The following is a 22,337-nucleotide window of genomic DNA, read 5'->3' as shown; positions in this document are numbered from 1 at the left end:
CTGAAGGTGTACTGCAACCACTGCAGGATCTCTGCATCCACTTTCATGGGCACTGCATCCTCCATCATAACATACTGCATAAACCTTTAGGTACACTGCATCCACTGCATGGGCACTGCATCCACACTCATGTAAACAGAACGGGGCACTGCAAACACTGCAGGGAGATGCAACCAGCTGCAGTGGCACTGCAGGATCACTGCAATAAACGCAGGATCACTGCATCCTCCTTCATCATCAATCATCAATGAATACTCCAACATATCAAATTGAGGGACACTGCATCCACTTCATGAGCACTGCATCCACGTTCAGGTAACCTGCAGGAGGCACTGCAACCACTGCAGGATCTCTGCATCCACTTTCATGGGCACTGCATCCTCCATCATAACATACTGCATAAACCTTTAGGTACACTGCATCCACTGCATGGGCACTGCATCCCCTGCAGGGACACAGCTTCCAGCAGATGTGGAAATGGAGGCGCACTGCAGTCACTGATGGATCACTGCATCCACTGCATTTTCAGAGAATGCACATTCAGGGACACAGCAGGGTGCACTGCAACCACTGAAGGATCACTGCATCCACCTTCATGGGCACTGCATTCTCCATCACAACATACTGCATCCACCTTGTGTGACACTGCATCCACTGCATGACTACTGCATCCACATTCCCGGACAATGCGAGGGGCACTGCAACGACAGCAGGGACACTGCGTCCACCTTCATGAGAACTGCATCATCCATGATAATTTTCTGCATCCACCTTGTGGGACACTGCATCCACTGCCTGGGCACTGCATACACATTCCCAGACAATGCAGGGGTCACTGCAACCACTTCAGGGACACTGCATCCAGATGAAGTGGCACTGAAGGAGTACTGCAATCACTGCTGGCTGACTGCATTCAAACCCAGGGCTCTGCATCCTCTGTCAAAACATATGGCAGCTAACATTTGGTACACTGCAGCCACTGTATGGGCACTGCATCCACACTCAGGGACACAGGGCATGGCACTGCAACCACTGCAGGGACACTGCAGCCAGATGAAGTGGCACTGCAAGTTCACTGCAATGACTGCAGGATCACTGCATCCTCCTTCATGATCACTGAATCCTCCAAAACATCATAAGGCATCCACCTTGAGGGACACTGCATCCACTGCATGAGCAGTGCATCCACATTCAGGTAAACTGCAGGGGGCATTGCAACCACACAGAATCACTGCATTCACCGTCATGGACACTGCATCCTCTGTCACCACATTCTACATAAACCTTTAAGGACACTGCCTCCACTGCATGGGCACTGCATTCACCTTCAGGGACACAGAAGGCGGCAATGCCAACCCTGAAGCAACACTGCTTCCAGCTGATGAGGAAATGCAGGGGCACTGCAATCACTGCAGGATCACTGCAGCCACTGCATGTTCAGAGTATCAACATTCAGGGACACAGCAGGGGGCACTTCAACCACTGCAGGGACACTGCATCCAGATGAAGTGGCACTGCAGGTGCACTGCAATGACTGCAGGATCACTGCAACATCTTTCATGGGCACTACAGGTGCACTGCAATGACTGCAGGATCACTGCATCTTCCTACATGGGCACTGAATCCTGCTTCACAACATACTGCATTCACCTTGACTCACACTGCACACACTGCATGGGCACAGCATCCACATTCAGGGACATAGCATGGGGCTCTCCAACCACTGCAGCTTCACTGCATTCAGCTGAAGTGGCACTGCAGGCACACTGCAATCATTGAAGACTCACTGCATCCACTGCATAGGCACTGCATCAAAATTTCAGGACAATGCCAGTGGCACTGCAACCACTGCAGGGACACTGCATCCCCCTTCATGGGCACTGCATCCTCCGTCACAACATACTGCATAAACCTTTAGGTACATGCCATCCACTGCATGGGCACTACATTCAAGTTCAGCGTCACAGAAGGCGGCACTGCAACCCCTGCAGGGACACTGATTCCAGTTGATGTGGAAATGCAGGTGCACTGCAATCACTGCAGGATCACTGCATCCACCTTCATGGGCACTGCATTCCCATCACCACATACTTCCCACACCTTTTGGGACCTTGTATCCAATGCCTGGGCAAGCCATCCACGTTCACGGACAATGCAGTGCACACTGCAACCACTGCAAGGACACTGCAGCCAGCTGAAGTGGCACTGCAAGTTCACTGCAATGACTGAAGGATCACTGCATCCTCCTTCATGATCACTGACTCCTCCAACCCATCATAAGGCATTCGCATTGAAGGACACTGCATCCACAACATGAGAACTGCATCCATATTCAGATAAAGTGCAGCGAGCACTGCAACCACTGCAGGATCACTGCATCCATCTTCATGGGCACTGTATCCTCCATCACAACATACAGCATGCACATTATGGGACACTTGATCCACTGCATTGGCACTGCACCTGTGTTCCTGGACACGGCAGTTGGCTCCGCAACCACTGCAGCAACACTGCATCCAGGTGAAGTGGCACTGCAAGCGCACTGTATTCACTGCAGACACACTGCATTCACATTCAAGGTCACTGCATCCTCCGTCACATCATACCACCTCAACATTGTGGGACACTGCATGCACAGTATGGGCACTGCATCCACATTCCGGGTAATTGTAGGGAGCACTGCAACCACTGCAGGATCACTGCATCCTCCTTCATTGGCACTGCATCCTCTGACAAAACATACTGCAACCGCCTTGTGAGACACTGCATCCACTGCATGACTCCTGCATCCACATTATAGGACAATGCCAGGAGCACTGCAACCACAGCAGGGACACAGCATCCACCATCATGGTCACTGCATCCTCCGTCACAACATACTGCATAAACCTTTAGGTACATTGCGTCTACTGCATGGGCACTGCATTCAACTTCAGCGACACAGAAGGTGGCACTGCAACCCCTGCAGGGACACTGCTTCCAGCTGATGTGGAAATGCAGGTGCCCTGACATCACTGCAGGATCACTGCATCCACTGCATATTCACAGCATCCGCATTCAGGGACACAGCAGGGTGCACTGCAACCACTGCAGGATCACTGCATCCTACTTAATGGGCACTGCATCCTCCAACACATCATACCGCATGCACATTGTGGGACACTGTATCCAATGCCTAGGCACTGCATCCACGTTCTCAGACAATGCAGTGGTGACTGCAACCACTGCAGGAACACTGCATACAGATGAAGTCGCACTGCAGGTGCAATGCAGTCAGCACAGGCTCACTTCATCCACCTCTGGGGTCAATGTATTTTCCATCACAACATACGACATCCACCTTGTGGGACACTGCAACTACTGCATGGGGACTGCATCCACATTCAGGGAATTGTAGGGGGCACTGCAACCACTGCAGCATCACTGCATCCACCTTCATGGACCAGGCATCCTCCATCACAATATACTGCATCCAACTTGTGGGACACTGCATCCACTTCATGACTACTGCATCCACATTTGCAGACAATGGGGGCGCACTGCAAGCACTGCAGGGACACTGCATCCACCTTCATGAGAACCACATGATCCTTCATAACATACTGCATTCACATTGTGGGAAACTGCATCCACTGCCTGGGCACTGCATCCACATTTCCGGACAATGCAGGGGGCACTGCAACCACTGCAGCAACACTGCATCCAGCTGAAGTGGCACTGCAGGCACACTGCCATCACTGCAGGATCACTGCATTCACCTTCATTGGCACTGCATACTACAACACACAACAATGTCTCCACCTTGTGGGACACTGTGTCCACTGCATGAGTATAGCATCCAAATTCCAGGACAATGCAGGGGGAATTGCAACCACTGCAGGGACACTGCATCCAGCTGTAGTGGCACTGAAGCCGTACTGCAATCACTGCTGGCTCACGGCATCCAACTCCAGCGCTCTGCATCCTCTGTCACAACATACGGCACCAAATTTTGGTACTCTGCATCCACTACATGGGCACCGCATCCACATTTAGGGACACAGGATGGGGCACTGCAACCACTGAAGGGACACTGCAGTCAGCTGAAGTGGCACTGCAAGTTCACTGCAATGACTGCTGGATCACAGCATCCTCCTTCATGATCACTGTATCCTCCAGCACATCATAAGGCATTCACATTGAGGGACACTGCATCCACAGCATGAGCACTGCATCCACATTCAGGTAAACTTCAGGGGGCACTGCAACCACTGCGGGATCACTGCACACACCTTCATGGGCACTGTATCTTCCGTCACGACATACTGCATGCACATTGTGGGACATGGTATCCACTGCATTGGGACTGCATCCACGTTCAGGGTCCTGGCAGTTTGCTCTGCTACCACGGCAGCAACACTGCATCCAGCTGAATTGGTACTGCAATCGCACTGCAATCACTTCAGGCTCACTGCATCCACCTTCGTGGGGACGTCATCCTCCATCTCAGCATACCGCATCCACCATGTGGGAAACTGCATGCACTGCATGGGCACTGAATCCACCTTCAGGGAAACTCTAGGTGGCAATGCAACCACTGTAGGTTCACCTCATCTGCCAACATGGGCACTGCATCCTCTGACAAAACATACTGCATCTGCCTTGTGAGACACCTCATCCACCGCATGACCCCTGCATCCACATTCCAGCACAAGGCCAGGGGCCCTGCAACCACTGCACTGACACTGCATCCGCCTTCATGCCCACTGCATCCTCCGTCACAACATACTGCTAAAACCTTTAGGTACACTGCCTCCACTGCATGGGCACTGCATTCACCTTCAGGGACACAGAAGGCAGCAATACAAACCCTGAATGGACACTGCTTCCAGGTGATGTTGAAATGCAGGCGCACTGCAATCACTGCACCCACTGCATGTTCACAACATCCACATTCAGTGCCACTGCAGGCTGCACTGCAACCACTGCCAGATCACTGCATCCACCTTCATGTGGACTGCATTGTCATTCACAACATACTGCATGCACCTTGTGGGACACAGCATCCAATGGCTGGGCACTGCATCCATGTTCTCGGACAATGCACTGGGCACTGAAAGCACTGCAGGGACACTGCATACAGCTGAAGTCACACTGCAGGCGCTCTGCATTCAGCACAGTCTCACTGCATCCACCTCCGTGGGCACTGAATCTTCCATTACAACATACGACATCCACCTTGTGGGACACTGCATCTACTGCATGGGCACTGCATCCACATTCATAGAAATGTAGGGGGCACTGCCACCACTGCCGGATCACAGCATCCAGCTTCATGGGCCCTGCATCCCCCAACACAACATACTGCATCCATCTTGTTGGAGACTGCATGCTCTGACTAGGCACTGCATCCACATTCCAGGACAATGCAGGGGGCACTGCAACCACTGCAGTGACACTGCATCCAGCTGAAGTGGCACTGAAGGAGTACTGCAATGAATGCAGGCTTACTGAATCCATCATGTTGGCAGTGCATCCTCTGTCACAAGATATGGCAACCAACTTTTGGTACTCTGCATTCACTGCATGGGCACTGAATCCACACTCAGGGACACAGAATGGCGCACTGCAACCACTGCAGGGACACTGCAGCCAGCTGAAGTGGCACTGCAAGTTCACTGAAATGACTGCAGGATCACTGGATCGTCCTTCATGGGCACTGAATCATGATTCACAACACACTGCATCCACCTTGAGTCACACTGCAGACACTGCATGGACAGAGCATCCACATTCAGGGAGATGGCATGGGGAGCTGCAACCACTGCAGCTACACTGCATCCAGCTGATGTGGCACTGCAGGCTCACTCCCATCACTGCAGGATCACTGCATCCACTGCATATGCACTGCATCAACATTTCAGGACAATCATGGGGGCACTGCAACCACTGGAGGGAAACTTCACCCCCATCATGGGCACTGCATCCTCCTTCACAACACACTGCATAAAACTTTAGGTACACTGCATCCACAGTATGAGCACTGCATTCACCTTCAGCGACATGGAAGCTGGAACTTCAACCCCAGCAGGGACACTGCTTCCATGTGATGTGGAAATGCAGGTTCACTGCAAGCACTGTAGGCTCACTGCATCCACTGCATGTTCAGAGCATGCACATTCATGGACACAGCAGGGTGCACAGCAACCACTGCCGGATCACAGCATCCAACCTAATGGGCACTGCATCCTCCATCACAACATACTGCATGCACGTTCAGGGACCCTGCATCCAATGCCTGGGCACTGCATCCACGTTCTCAGACAATGCAGTGCACGTTGCAACCACTGCAGCGATACTGCATACAGCTGAAGTCGACCTACAGGTGCACGGCATTCAGCACAGGCTCACTGCATCCACCTCCGTGGGCACTGCATCTTCCATCACAACATACGACATCCACCTTGTGGGACACTGCAACTACTGCATGGGCACTACATCCACATTCAGGGAACTGTAGGGGGAATTGCAACCAATGCAGCATCACTGCAACCACCTTCATGGGCCCTGCATCCTACATCACAACATACTGCGTCCAACTTGTGGGCCACTGCATCCACGTCATGACTACTGCATCCACATTCCCGGACAATGTGGGGAGCTCTGCAAGCACTGCAGGGACACTGCATCCACCTTCATGAGAACTGTATGATCCGTCATAACATACTACATCCACCTTTTGGGACACTGAATCCACTGCCTGGGCACAGCATCCACATTTCTGGACAATTCAGAGGGCACTGCAACCACTGCAGCAACACTGCATACAGCTGAAGTGGCACTGCAGGCGCTCTGCCATCACTGCAGGATCCATGCATTCACCTTCATTGGAACTGCACACTACAACACACCACAAAGCCTAGACATGGTGGGACACTGCATCCACTGCATGGGGACTGCATCCAGGTTCAGGGACACTGCAGTTGGCTCTGCAACCACTGCAGCAACACTGCAGCCAGCTGAAGCGGCACTGCAAGTTCACTGCAATGACTGCATGATCACTGCATCCTCCTTCATGATCACTGAATCGTCCTACCCATCATAAGGTATCCATCTCGAGGGACACTGCAACCACTGCAATATCACTGCATCCACTTCATGGGCACTGCATCGTCAGTCACAACATACTGCATAAAACTTTAGGTACAGTGCCTCCACTGCATGGGCACTGCATCCTCCAAAAATCTTACTGCATCCACCTTGAGAGACACTGCATCCACTGCGTGACCCCTGCATCCACATTCCAGCACAATACCTGGGGCCCTGCAACTACTGCAGGGACACTGCCTCTGCCTTCATGCGCACTGCATCCTCCGTCACAACATATTGCATAAACCTTTAGGGACACTGCCTCCACTGCATCAGCACTGCATTCACCTTCGGGGACACAAAAGACAGCACTGCAACTGCTGCTGCTACACTGCTTCCAGCTGATGTGGAAATACAGGCGCACTGCAATCAGTGCAGGATCACTGCATCCACTGCATGTTCACTGCATCCACATTCAGGGACACAGCAGGCTGCACTGCAACCACTGCAGGGACACTGAATCAAGAGGAAGAGGCACTAGAGGTGCAATGCAATGACTGCAGGATCACTGTACAGTCCTTCATGCTCACTTAATCCTGCTTCACATCATACTGCATCCACCTTGAGTCACACTGCATGGGCACAGCATTCACATTCAGGGACACAGCAGGGTGCATTGCAACCAGTGCCGGATCACTGCATGCACATTCATGGGCACTGCATCCTCCATCACAACATATTGCATGCACCTTGTGGGACACTGCATCCAATTCCTGGGCACTGCATCCACGTTATTGGACAATGCGGGGTGCACTGCAAGCGCTGCAGGGACACTGCAGTCCCCTGCATGGGCACTGCATCTTCCATCTCAACATACCACATGCACCTTGTGGGACACAGCAACTACTGCATGGGCACTGCATCCACATTCAGGGAACTGTAGGGGCACGGGAACCACTGCAGCATCACTGCATTCACCTCCATGGGCACTGCATCCAAACTCAGGGACACAGGATGGTGCACTGCCACCACTGTAGGGACACAGCAGCCAGCTAGAGTGGCACTGCAGGTTCATGGCAATGACTGCAGGATCACTGGATCCTCCTTCATGATCACTGAATCTTCCATCATATCATAAGGCATCCACCTTGAGGGACACTGAATGCACTGCAGGAGCACTGCATCCACATTTCAGGACAATCCAGGGGACATTACAACCATTGCAGGGACACTGCATCCAGATGAAGTGGCACTGAAGGCGTACTGCAATCACTGCTGGCTCACTGCATCCAACTCCAGGGCTCTGCATCCTCTGTCACAACATACTTCAACCAAGTTTTGGTACTCTGCATCCACTGCATGGGCACTTCATCCACATTCAGGGACATAGAACGGGGCACTGCAACCACTGCAGAGACACAACAGCCAGCTGAATTGGCACTTCAAGTTCACTGCAATGACTGCAGGAGCGCTGCATCCAATGCATGTTCAGAGGATGCACATTCAGGGACACAGCAGAGTGCACTGCAACTGCTGCTGCATCACTGCATCCACCCTCATGGGCACTGCATACTGCAACACACCACAATGCCTCCACATTGTGGGACACTGCATCCAATGCTAGGGCACTGTATCCAGGTTCTCCGACAATACAGTTGGCACTGCAAACAGTGCAGGGACACTGCATACAGCTGATGTCACACTGCAGGAGCACTGCATTCAGCACAGGCTCACTGCATCCACCTCCGTGGGCACTGGATCTTCCATCACAACATAGGACATCCACCTTGTGGGACACTGCAACTACTGCATGGGCAGGGCATCCACATTCAGGGAACTGTAGGGGACACTGCAACCACTGCAGCATCACTGCATCCACCTCCTGGGCCCAGCATCATCCATTAAAACATACATCACCCACCTTGTGGGACACTGCATCCACTGCATGACTACTGCATCCACATTTCCGAACTATGCAGGGTCACTGCAAGCACTGCAGGGACACTGCATCCACCTTCATGAGAACTGCATCATCCATCATAACATACTGTATCAACCTTGTGGGTCACTGCATCCACTGCCTTGGCACTGCACCCACATTCCAGGACAATGCAGGGGGCACAGAAACCCCTGCAGGGATACTACTTCCAGCTGATGTGGAAATGCAGGCGCACTGCAATCAATCAGGATCACTGCATCCACTGCATGTCCACAGCATGCACATTCAGGGACACAGCAGTGGGCACTGCAACCGCTGCTGCATTACTGCATCCACCCTCATGGGCAGTGCATCCTCCATCACAACATACTGCATAAACCTCTAGGTACACTGCATCCAGTATAGGCTCTGAATTCACCTTCAGCGACACAGAAGTTGGCACTGCAGCCCCCGCTGGGACACTCCTTCCAACTGATGTGGAAATTCCGGCACTTTGCAATCACTGTAGGATCATTGCATGTTGAGAGCATGCACATTCAGGGACACAGCAGGGTGCACCTCAACCACTGTCAGATCACTGCATCCACACTCATGGGCATTGCATCCTCCGTCAGAACATTCTGCATGCACCTTGTTGGACACTGCATCCAAAGCATGGGCACTGCATCCATGTTCTTGGACATTGCAGTCAACACTGCAACCAATGCATGGACACTGCATTCAGCTGAAGTGGCACTGCAGGTGCACTGCATTCGGTACAGGCTCAATGCATCCACCTCCGTGGGCACTGCATCTTCCATCACAACATACGATATCCTCTTTGTGGGACACTGCAACCACTGCATGGGCACTGCATCCACATTCAGGGAACTGTAGGGGGCACTGCAACCACAGCAGCATCAATGCATCCACCTTCATGGGACCTTCATCCTCCATCACAACATATACCATCCACCTTTTGGGGCCCTGCATCCACTGCATGACTATTGCCTGCACTTACCTAAACAATGAAGGGGTCACTGCAAGCACTGCAGGGACACTGCATCCACCTTCATGGGCACTGCACCCTCCTTCAAAACATACTACATCCACCTTGTGGGATGCTGCATCCACTGCCTGGGCACTGCATCAACATTCCCAGTGAATGAAGAGGTCACTGCAACCACTGCTGCAACACTGCATCCAGCTGAAGTGGCACTGCAGGCACACCACCATCACTGCAGCATGACTGCATTCACCTTCATCGGCACTGCATACTACAACACACCACAATGCCTCCACATTGTGGGACACTGCATACACTGAATGAACACTGCATCCATATTCCAGGACCATGCAGTGGGAACAGCAACCACTGCCAGTTCAAAACATCCACGTTCATGGGCACTGCATCCTCCGACAAAACATACTGCATCCACCTTGGGAGACACTGCATCCACTGCATGACCCCTGCACCCACATTCCAGCACAATGCCGGGGGCACTGCAACCACTGCAGCGACAGTGCATCCACTTTCATGTGCACTGCATCCTCTGTGACAACATACTGCATATACCTTAAGGTACACTGCATCCACTGCATGGGCAATGCATTCAACTTCAGGGACACAGAAGGATTCACTGCAGCCCCTTCAGGTACACTTCTTCCAGCTGATGTGGAAGGTCAGGCCCACTGCAATCATTGCAGGATCACTGCATCCACTGCATGTTCACAGCATACACATTCAGGACACTTGAGCCAATGCCTGGGCACTGCAGCCACGTTCTCGGACAATGCAGTGGGTACTGCAACCACTTCAGGGACACTGCATACAGCTGAACTTACACTGCAGGTGCACTGCATTCATCACAGGCTCACTGCATCCACGTTCATGGGCACTGCATCTTCCATCACAACATGCGACATCCACCGTGTGGGACACTGCATATGCTGCATGAGCACTACATCCAAACTCTGGTAAACTGCAGGTGGCACTTCAACCACTGCTGGTTCACTGCATCCACCTTCATGGGCACTGCATCCTCTGACAAAACATACTGCAACCGCCTTGTGAGACATTGCGTCCCCTGCAAGGGCACTGCATCCAGGTTCAGGGACATTGCAGTTGGCTCTGCAATGACTACAGCAACACTGCATGCAGCTGAAGTGGCACTTCAGGCGAACTGCAATCACTGCAGGCTCATTGCATCCACATTTATGGGCACTGCATCCTCCATCACAGCATACCACATCCACATTGTGGGACACTGCATGGGCATTGCATCCACATTCAGTGAAGCTGTAGGGGGAACCTCAACCACAGCAGGTTCACCGCATCCACCTTCATGGGCACTGCATCCTTCCTTAACAACAATCTGCATAAAACTTTAGGAACACTGCATCCACTGAATCAGCACTGCATTCACCTTCAGTGACACAGAAGGTGGCACTGTAACCACTGCAGCGACACTGCATCCAGTTGAAGTGGCACTGCATGTGAACTACAATCACTGCAATCTCTCAGCATCCACCTTCGTGGGCACTGCATCCTCCGTCACAACAGATTGCATCCACTTTGTAGGACAAAGCATGCACTGCAAGGGCACTGCATCCACATTCAGGGAAATGGTAGGGGGCACAGCAACCACACAGAATCACCACATTCACCATCATGGACACTGCACGCTCCATCACAACATACTGCATAAACCTTTAAGGACACTGCCTGCACTGCATGGGCACTGCATACAACTTCAGGGACACAGAAGGCGGCACTGCAACCCCTGCAGCAACACTGCCTCCAGCTGATGAGGAAATGCAGGCACACTGCAATCACTGCAGGGTCACTGCATCTACTGCCTGTTCACAGCATCCACATTCCGGGACACACAGGGGGCACTGCAACCAATGCAGGGCCACTGTATCCAGATGCAGTGGCACTGCAGGTGCACTGCAATGACTGCAGGATCACTGCATCGGCCTTCATGGGCACTACAGGTGCACAGCAATGACTGAGGATCACTGCATCATCCCTCATGGGCACTGAATCCTGCTTCACAACATACTGCATCTACCTTGAGCCACACTGCAGACACTGCATGGGCACAGCATCCACATTCATGGACGTGGCATGGGGCTCTGCAACCACTGCAGCTACACTGCATCCAGCTGAAGTGGCACTGCAGGCGCACTGCAATCACTGAAGATTCACTGCATCACCTGCATAGGCACTGCATTAAAGTTTCAGGACAATGCCGGGGGCACTGCAACCACTGGAGGGACACTGCATTCCCCTTCATTGGCACTGCATCCTCCAACAAAACATACGGCATCTGCCTTGTGGGACACTGCATCCAATGACTGTGCACTGCATCCATATTCTCGGAGAATGCTGTGCGCACTGCAACCCCTCCAGGGACACAGCATCCACCTTCATGGGCACTGCATCCTCCGTCACAACATATGCAAAATCCTTTGGGTACACTGCATCCATTGCATGGGCACTGAATTCAAATTCAGGGACACAGAAGGCGGCACTGCAACCTCTGCAGGGACACTGCTTCGAGCTAATGTGAAAATGCAGGTGCACTGCAATCACTGCAGGATCACTGCATCCACTGCATGTTCACAGCATCCACATTCAGGGACACAGCAGGGCGCAGTGAAACCAATGCAGGATCACTGCATCCAGATGAAGTGGCACTTCAAGTGCACTGCAATGACTGCAGGATCACTGCATCCCCTGCATGTTCAGAGCATGCACATTCAGAGTTACAGCTGGGTGCACTGCAACCACTGCCAGATCACTGCATCCACCCTCATCAGCACAGCATCCTCTGTCACAAGCTTCTGCATGCACATTGTGGGACACTGCATCCAATGCCTGGGCACTGCATCCACTTTCTCGGACAATGCAGTGGGCACTGCAACCACTGCAGGTTCACCACATCCACCTTCATTGGCACAGCATCCTCCAACAAAACATGCTGCATCCGCCTTGTGAGACACTGCATCCACTGCATGACCCCTGCATCCACATTCCCGCACAATGGCGGGCCCCTGCATCCACTGCAGGGACACAGCATACACCTTCAGGGGCACTGCATCCTCCCTCAAAACATACTGCCTCCACCTTGTGGGACACTGCATCCACTGCATGACTACTGCATCCACATTCCCAGACTATGCGGGGGCACTGAAAGCACTGCAGGGACACTGCATCCACCTTCATGAGAACTGCCTCCTCCGTCAAAACATACTGCAACCGCCTTGTGAGACACTGCATCCACTGCATGACCCCTGCATCCACATTAAAGGGCCATGACGGTGGCACTGCAATCACTGCAGTGATACTGCATCCACCTTCATTGGCACTGCATCCTCTGTCACAACATACTGAATAAACCTTTAGGTACACTGCATCCACTGCATGGGCACTGCATTCACATTAAGGAACACAGAAGGCGACACTGCAACAATTTCAGGGACAATGCTCCCAGCTGAAGTGGAAATGCAGGTGCACTGCAATCACTGCAGGATCACTGCATCCAATGCCTGTTCACAACATCCACATTCAGGGACACAGCAGGGACACAGCATCCACCTTCATGGGCGCTGCATCCTCCATCACAACATACTGTATGCACCTTGTGGGACACTGCATACAATGAATGGGCACTTCATCCTCCTTCACAACATACTGCATGCACCATGTAGGACACTGCATCCAATGCCTGGGCACTGCATCCATGTTCTCGGACAATGCCCTTCACACTGCAACCACTGCAGGTACACAACATCCAGGTGAAGTGGCACTGAAGGCGTACTGCAATCACTGCCATCTTACTTCATTCAACTCGAGGGCACTGCATCCTATTTCAGAACATATGGCAACCAACTTTTGGTACTCTGCATCCACTGCATGGGCACTGCATCCACATTCAGGGACACAGAGTGGGACACTGCAACCACTGTTGGAACAATGCAGCCAGCAGAAGTGGCACTGCATGTGCACTGCCATGACTGCAGGATCACTGCATCCACCTTCATGATCACTGAATACTCCAACACATCATAAGGCATCCACATTGAAGGATACTGCATCCACTTCATGAGAACTGCATCCACATTCAGATAAACTGCAGGGGGCACGGCAACCACTGCAGGATCACCGCATCCACCTTCATGGGCACTGCATCCTCTGTCACAACATACTGCATGCACATTGTGGGACACTACTGCCGGGGTCCCACCCCGGCGGAGTCCAGGTTCCTGAGGGATGGACGGCATCGGCGTGATGAGGGAGGGGGAAATAAAGGGGACATGAGACTTGGGTTGGTGTTAGCAAGTCCGACTTTACTGTGCACAAGTGTCGTTTATATATTTTTCAGGATTAGTACAGAAATAGTTTTACACATATTCTCAGAGAGATAAGGAAGTAAGAAACGAGCACAAGAATATTTATTAGCATTCCATTCTATAGAGCATAAGGTTAATGATCGTCTTCTCTGCAATTAACTAGTGTTTGTTGTCTCTAAGCTAAAGGAGATAGGTACCTAGGCGTCTGTTGTAATTCATGGTAAAGTTAAATCAAAGAGAGAAGGTCCAGGCCTCCGGACAAGACAGCAGCCCGTCTGGTTACATCCTGGTGGAGCCATCCCTGCCTCCCTCAATCATTTACGCCATTAGTGTAGATGGTGAATGGGAACAAAAGGCGACTCCAGGGTGTCTTATCCCCAGGGCTATCTGCATTCTCAGCGGGCAGTTAAACATCTTTACTTTTTCGCGCCCTTTAGTGGGTGGAAGCATTCCTTTGTCTTTTAGATTGTAGAGCTAACGGTCCCTTAAGTACACTGCCGGAGAAAGTATCATATTGTTAGTAAAGTAAAGGGCTGAAAAGCTAAACTAAACTATATATCTTCAAGAATAAAAAAGAGAAATAAGTATACACATAACCTTGATAGAAAGCATGCATATAATTCAGAAAATATTGGGGGTGTTGGCCGGCCATCCTTCACCGAGGGGCATTCTTGCACCCCTCGGTCCTTCTACTCACCAATTATTTATTATTTATTGCTTTTAGGAGAAAACCTCTATAACATTTTAACAGAGAGCAGAAGGTCAAGAATAATATATAGATACTTCTTGATCAACCAATTAACCAACAAACTTAGAAGGACGATGCATATGTATATTTAGGCAAAGAACTGGAGGGAGAAGGAAACATTAACCAGATGGAGGCCATAAACCTAATTCAACATCTTATCTGGGCAGGATTCCTTTCTGATTGTCTCAAATGGGACTGTGTGCTCCTCCATTAATTAACTGAAAAATATCTTGAAAGTTACCTGCAGGTGGTCACATTCTCTTACTATATCTAATTTTCCCGGGAGGTAGTGCCTCCCAAGCAGCCACCCAAAGGAGTGAAAACTGGAGGTTAAGATAGGAAGAGGAATGAAGGGCAATTAGAAGCAGCACAGGTTTCAGAACTATGTGAGGGGCTGGCCGGTTATTCTTCACCAAGGGGCGGCCCTGCACCCCTCGGCGTTAATCGGCTGGACCCTGTCAAACAGCCGATCAAATGATGTAGCCACGGCTCCCAGCACACTACATCCACTTCATCGGCACTGCCTCCACGTTCAGGGACACTGCATTTGGCTCTGCCACCACTGCACGAACACTGCATCCAGCTGAGTGGCACGGCAAGTGCACAGCAATCACTGCATGGTCACTGCATCCACCTTCATGGTCACTGCATCCTCTGTCCCAGCATAGTGCATCCACCTTGTGGGACACTGCATTAACACTGCATCCACATTCTGGTATACTGTAGGGTGCACTGCAAGCTCTGCAGTTTGACCACATCCACCTTCATGGGCACTGCATCCTCCGACATAACATACTGCATCCGCCTTGTGAGACACTGCATCCACTGCATGACCCCTGCATCCAGATTATAGGACAATGCCTGGGGCACTGCAACCACAGCAGGGACACAGCATCCACCTTCATGGGCACAGCATCCTCCATCACAAAATACTGCATAAAACTTTAGGTACACTGCCTCAACTGCATGGGCACTACATTCACCTTCAGGGTCACAGAAGGCAGCACTGCAACCCCTGCAGGGCCACTTCTTCCAGCTGATGTGGAAATGCAGGCGCCCTGCAATCTCTGCAGGATTACTGCATCCACTGCATGTTCACAGCATCTACATTCAGGGACACATCAGCATGAATTGCAAGCACTGGCGGATCACTGCATGCACCTTCATGGGCACTGCATCATCCATCACAAGCATACTGCATGCACCTTGTGGGACACTGCATCCACTGCATGAGCACTGCATCCAGATTCCAGGACAATGCAGGGTCATTGCAACCACTGCAGGGACACTGCATACAGCTGAATTTGCACTACATTCAGCACAGGCTCATGGGCACTGCATCCTCCATCACAGCATACCACATCCATATTCTGGAGCACTGCATGCACTGCATGGGCACTGCATCCACATTGAGGGAAACTGTAGGGGGCACTGCAACCACTGCAGGTTCACCACATCCACCTTCATGTGCACTGCATCCTGTGACAAACATACTGCATCTGTCTTGTGAGACACTGCATCCACTGAATGACCCCTGCATCCACATTCCAGCACAATGCCCGGGCCCTGCAACCACTGCAGGGACACTGCCTCGGCCTTCTTGTGCACTGCATCCTCTGTTACAACATACTGCATGCACCTTGTGGGACACTGCATGCACTGTCTGGGCACTGCTTCCACATTCCAGCACAATGCTGGGTGCCCTGCAACCACTGCAGGGACACTGCATGTGCCTTCATGCGCACTGCTTCCTCCATCACAAAATACTGCATGCACCTTGTGGGACACTGCATCCAATGACTGGGCACTGCATCCACATTCTCCAACAATACAGTCAGCACTGCAACCACTGCCCGGACACTGCATACAGCTGAAGTCGCACTGTAGGTGCCGTGCATTCAACACAGTCTCACTGAATAAACCTCCGTGGGCACTGCATCTTCCATCGCAACATACGACATCCACATTGTCCATGGGCACAGCATCCACTTTCAGGGAACTGTAGTGGGCACTGCAACCACTGCAGCATCACTGTATCCACCTTCCTGGGCCCCGCATCCTCCATCACATGATAATGCATCCACCTTGTGTGACACTGCATCCAATGCATCACTATTCCATTCACATTCCCGGACAATGGAGGGGGCACTGCAAGCACTGCAGGGACACTGCATCCACCGTCAGGAGAACTGAATCATCCGTCAAAATATACTGCATCCACCTTGTGGGACACTGCATCCACTGACTGGGCACTGCATCCACATTCTCGGAAAATGCAGGGGGTACTGCAACCACTGCAGCAACACTGCATCCAGCTCAAGTGACAATGCAGGCGCACTGCCATCACTGGAGGATGACTGCATTCACCTTCATTGGCACTGCATACTACAACACACCACAATGCCTCCATATTGTGTGACACTATTACCACTGAATGAGCACTGCATCCACATTCCAGGACAATGCAAGAGGCATTGCAACCATAGCAGGGACACTACATCCATCTGAAGTGGCACTGATTGCATACTGCAATCACTGCCGGCTCTCTGCATCAAATACCAGGGCTCTGCATCCTCTGTCACAGCATACACCAACGAACTTTTGGTACTCTGCCTCCATTGCATGGGCACTGCATTCACCTTAAGCGATACAGACGGTGGCAATGTAACCACTGCAGCAACACTGCATCCAGGTGATGAGGAACTGCAGGCTCACTGCAATCACTGCAGGATCACTGCATCCACTGCATGTTCACAGCATCCACATTCAGGGACACAGCAGGGTGCACTGCAACCACTGCATGGACATTGCAGGCAGATGAAGTGGCACAGCAGATGAACTGCAATGACTGCAGGATCACTGCACTGTCCGTCATGGGCACTGCATCCTCCATCACAACATACTGCATGCACCTTGTGGGACACTGCATGCAATGCCTGCACACTGCATGTACGTTATCAGTCAATGCAGTCACCACTGCAACCACTGCAGGGACACAGCATACAGCTGAAGGCTCACTGCAGGCACACTGCAATCACTGCAGGATCACTGCATCAGCCTTCAAGGGCACTAAATCCTCCATCACAGCATACTTCATCACTGCATGAGCACTGTATCTAAATTCAGGGACAGAGCAATTTGCACTGCAGTGACTGCAGGGACACTGCATTCAGCTGAAGTGGTACTGCATGCACACTGCAAGCACTGCAGGATCACTGCATCCACATTCATGTGTACTGCATCCTCTGTCACAACATACCACATCCATCTTTTGGTATTCTGCATCCACTGCTTGGGGACTGCATTCGTATTCAGAGACACAGAATGGTGCACTGCAACCACTGCAGGCACACTGCAGCCAGCTGAAGTGTCACTACAGGTGCACTGCAATCACTGCAGAATCACTGCATCCTCCCTCATGGGCAATGCATCATCCGTCATAATATACTTCATCCACCTTGTGGGGCACGGCATCCACTGTAAGGGCATGGAATTCTCATTCAGGGACCCTGCATGGGGCACTGCAACCACTGTAGGATCACTGCATCCACCTTCATGGCCACTGCTTCCTCTAACACAACATACTACATCTACCTTCAGTGACACTGCAGCCATTGCATGGGCACTGCAGCCACCTTCAGGGACAGTGCAACAGGCACTGCAACCACTGCAGGGACACTGGATCCACCTGAAGTGGCACTGCATATGCACTGCAATCACTGTAGAATCACTGCATCTGCCTTCACTGCATCCTCCATGACAACACACATCATCATTGCATGAGCACTGAATTCAGGGACATTGCATCCAACTGAATTGACACTACAGGTGCAATGCAATGAATGCAGGATCACTGCATCCTCCTTCATGGGTACTACCTCCTACTTCACAACATACTGCATCCACCTTGGGTCACACTGCAGAGGCTGCATGGGCCCTGTATCCACATTCAGAGACACTGCAGTGGGCTCTCCAACCTCTGAAGCAGCACTGCATTAGCTGAAGTGGCACTGCAGGTGCACTGCAATCGCTGAATGTTCAGTGCATCCACGTCTTTTTCGACTGCATCCACCTTCATGGGCACTGCATCCTCTGTCACAACATACTTCATCCAACTTTTGTGACACTGCCTACACTGCTTGGGCACTGAATCCAAATTCCCAGACAATGCAGGCAGCACTGCAACCACTGCAGAGACACTGTATGCAGCTGAAGTGGCATTGCAGGTGTACCACAATCACTGAATGTTCACTGCATCCACTTCATGTTCATTGCATCCACATTCAAGGACACTACAGTGTGCACGGAAAGCAACGCCAGATCACTGCATCCACCTTTATGGTCACTACATCCTCTGTCACAACATACTGCATCTATCTTGAGTGACACTGCATCCACTGCCTGGGCACTGCATCCGCATTCCCGGACAATGCAGCCAGCACTGCAACCACTGCAGGGACACTGTATGCAGCTGAAGTGGCATGGCAGGTGCACCGCAATCACTGAATGCTCACTGCATCCACTTCTTGTTCACTGCATCCACATTCAGGGACACTGCAGTTCGCACAGAAACCACTGCAGGATCACTGCATCCTCCTTCATGGGCAATGCATCATCTGTCATAACATACTGCATCCTCCTTTAGGGGCACTGAATCCACTGCAATGGCACGGCATTCTCATTCAGGGACTCTGCAGGTGGCACTGCAACCACTGCATTATCACTGCATCCACCTTCATGGCCACTGCTTCCTCCAAGACAACATACTGCATCTCCCTTCAGTGACACTGCAGCCATTGCATGGGTACTGCATCCACATTCCCTGACAATGCAGGCAGCACTCCAACCAATTCAGGGACAATGGATGCAGCTGAAGTGGCACTGTAGGTGGACCACAGTCACTGAATATTCACTGCATACACTTCATGTTCACTGCATCCACATTCAGGGAAACTACAGTGTGCATGGATACCACAGCAGGATCACTGCATCCACTGCATGTTCACAGCATCCACATTCAGGGACACAGCAGAGTGCACTGCAACCACTGTCAGATCACTGCATACACCTTCATGGGCACTGCATCCTCCGTCACAACATACTGCATCCACCTTGTTGCACACTGCATCCACTGCCTGGGCACTGCACCCACATTAACGGACAATGCAGGGGCACTGCAAACACTGCAGTTTCACTGCATCCACCTTCATGGGCACTGCATCCTCAAACAAAACATACTTCATCCTCCTTGTGAGATACTGCATCCACCGCTTGACCACTGTATCCACATCCCAGGACTATGCCGGGGGCACCACAACAAATGCAGTGACACTGCATCCACCTTCATGGACAATGCATCCTGCATTGCAACATAGTGCATGCACATTGTGGTACACTGCATCCACTTCATGGGCACTACATCCACGTTCAGGGACACTGCAGTTGGCTCTGCAACCACTGCAGCAACACTGCACCCCGCTGACGTGACACTGCAGGTGCACTGCAATCACTCCAGGGTCACTGCATTCAGCTACGTGGGCACTGCAGCCTCCGTAACAACATACTCTATCCACCTTGTGGGACACTGCATCCACTGCATGGGCACTGCATCCACATTCAGGGAAACAATAGGGGGCACTGCAACCACTGCAGGTTCACCGCTTCCACCTACCTGTGCACTGCCTCCTCCATCACAACATACTTCATCACTACATGAGCACTGCATCCAAATTCAGGGAAAGTGCAGGTTCCTCTGCAGCGACTGCAGGGACACTGCATCCAGCTGAAGTGGCACTGCATGCGCACTGCAACCACTGCAGGATCACTTCATCCACATTCATGGGCACTGCATCCTCTGTCACAACATAGCACATCCATCTTTCGGTACTCTGCATCCACCGCATGGGCACTGCATTCATATTTGGAGACACAGAAGCGGGCACTGCAACCACTGCAGGCACACTGTAGCCAGCTGAAGTGACACTGCAGATGCACTGCAATCACTGCAGGATCACTGCGTCTGCCTTCATGGGTACTGCATCCTCCATCACAACATACATCATCACTTCATGAGCACTGAATCCACATTCAGGGACTCTGCATCCAGATGAATTGACACTGCAGGTGCACTGTGATGAATGCAGGATCACTGCATCATCCTTCATGGATACTGCATCCTACTTCACAACGTACTGCATCCAACTTGGGTCACACTGTAGAGGCTGCATCCACATTCAGAGACACTGACGTGTGCTCTGCAACCAATGCAGCAACACTGCATTCAGCTGAAGTGGTACTGCAGGTGCACTCTAACCACTAAATGTTCAGTGCATCCACTGCTTGTTCACTGCATCCACATTCAGGGACACTGCAATGTGCAGTGAAACCACTGCAGGATCACTGCATCCACCTTCATGGGCACTGCATCCTCTGTCACAACATACTGCATGCAACTTGTGTGACACTGCAACCTCTGCCTCGGCAGTGCATCTGCATGACCGGATAATGCAGGCAGCAGTGCAACCACTGCAGGGACACTGTATACAGTTGAAGTGGCAATGCAGTCTCACTGCAATCACTGCAGTCTCACTGCATTCACAGTAGTGGGCACTGCATATTCCATCACAACATACTGCATCCACCTTGCACGGCACTGAATCCACTGCATGGGAACTGCATCCAAATTCAGGGAATCTGAAGGGTGCACTGCAACCACTACAGGATCACTGCATCCACCTTCATGGTCACTGCATCCTCCATCACAACATACTGCTTGTACCTTCAGTGACACTGCAGCCATTGCATGGGCACTGCAGCCACGTTCAGGGAAACTGTAGGGGGCACTGCAACCACTGCAGGTTCACGGCATCCACCTTCATGGGCACTGCATCCTGCGAGAATACTTACTGCATCCGCCTTTTGAGACACTGCATCCACTGCATGACCCCTGCATCCACATTTTAGGACAATGCCGGGGCACTGAAACCACTGCAGGGACACTGCATCCACGTTAATGGGCACTGCATCCTCCATCACAACATACTGCATAAACCTTTAGGTAAACTACCTCCACATAATGGGAAATGCATTCACCTTCAGGGATACAGAAGGCGGCACTGCAACCCCTGCTGGAACACTGCTTCCATCTGATTTGGAAAGGCAGGCGCACTGCAACCACTGCAGGATCACTGCATGTTCACAGCATCCACATTCAGGGACAAAGCAGGGTGCACTGCAAACACTGAC

This window comes from Equus przewalskii, chromosome 29 (assembly GCF_037783145.1).
Source record: "Equus przewalskii isolate Varuska chromosome 29, EquPr2, whole genome shotgun sequence".
In the NCBI taxonomy this organism is placed as follows: domain Eukaryota; kingdom Metazoa; phylum Chordata; class Mammalia; order Perissodactyla; family Equidae; genus Equus; species Equus przewalskii.
The sequence above is the reverse complement of the archived record's forward strand: the minus strand, read 5'-3'. Positions refer to the sequence as shown.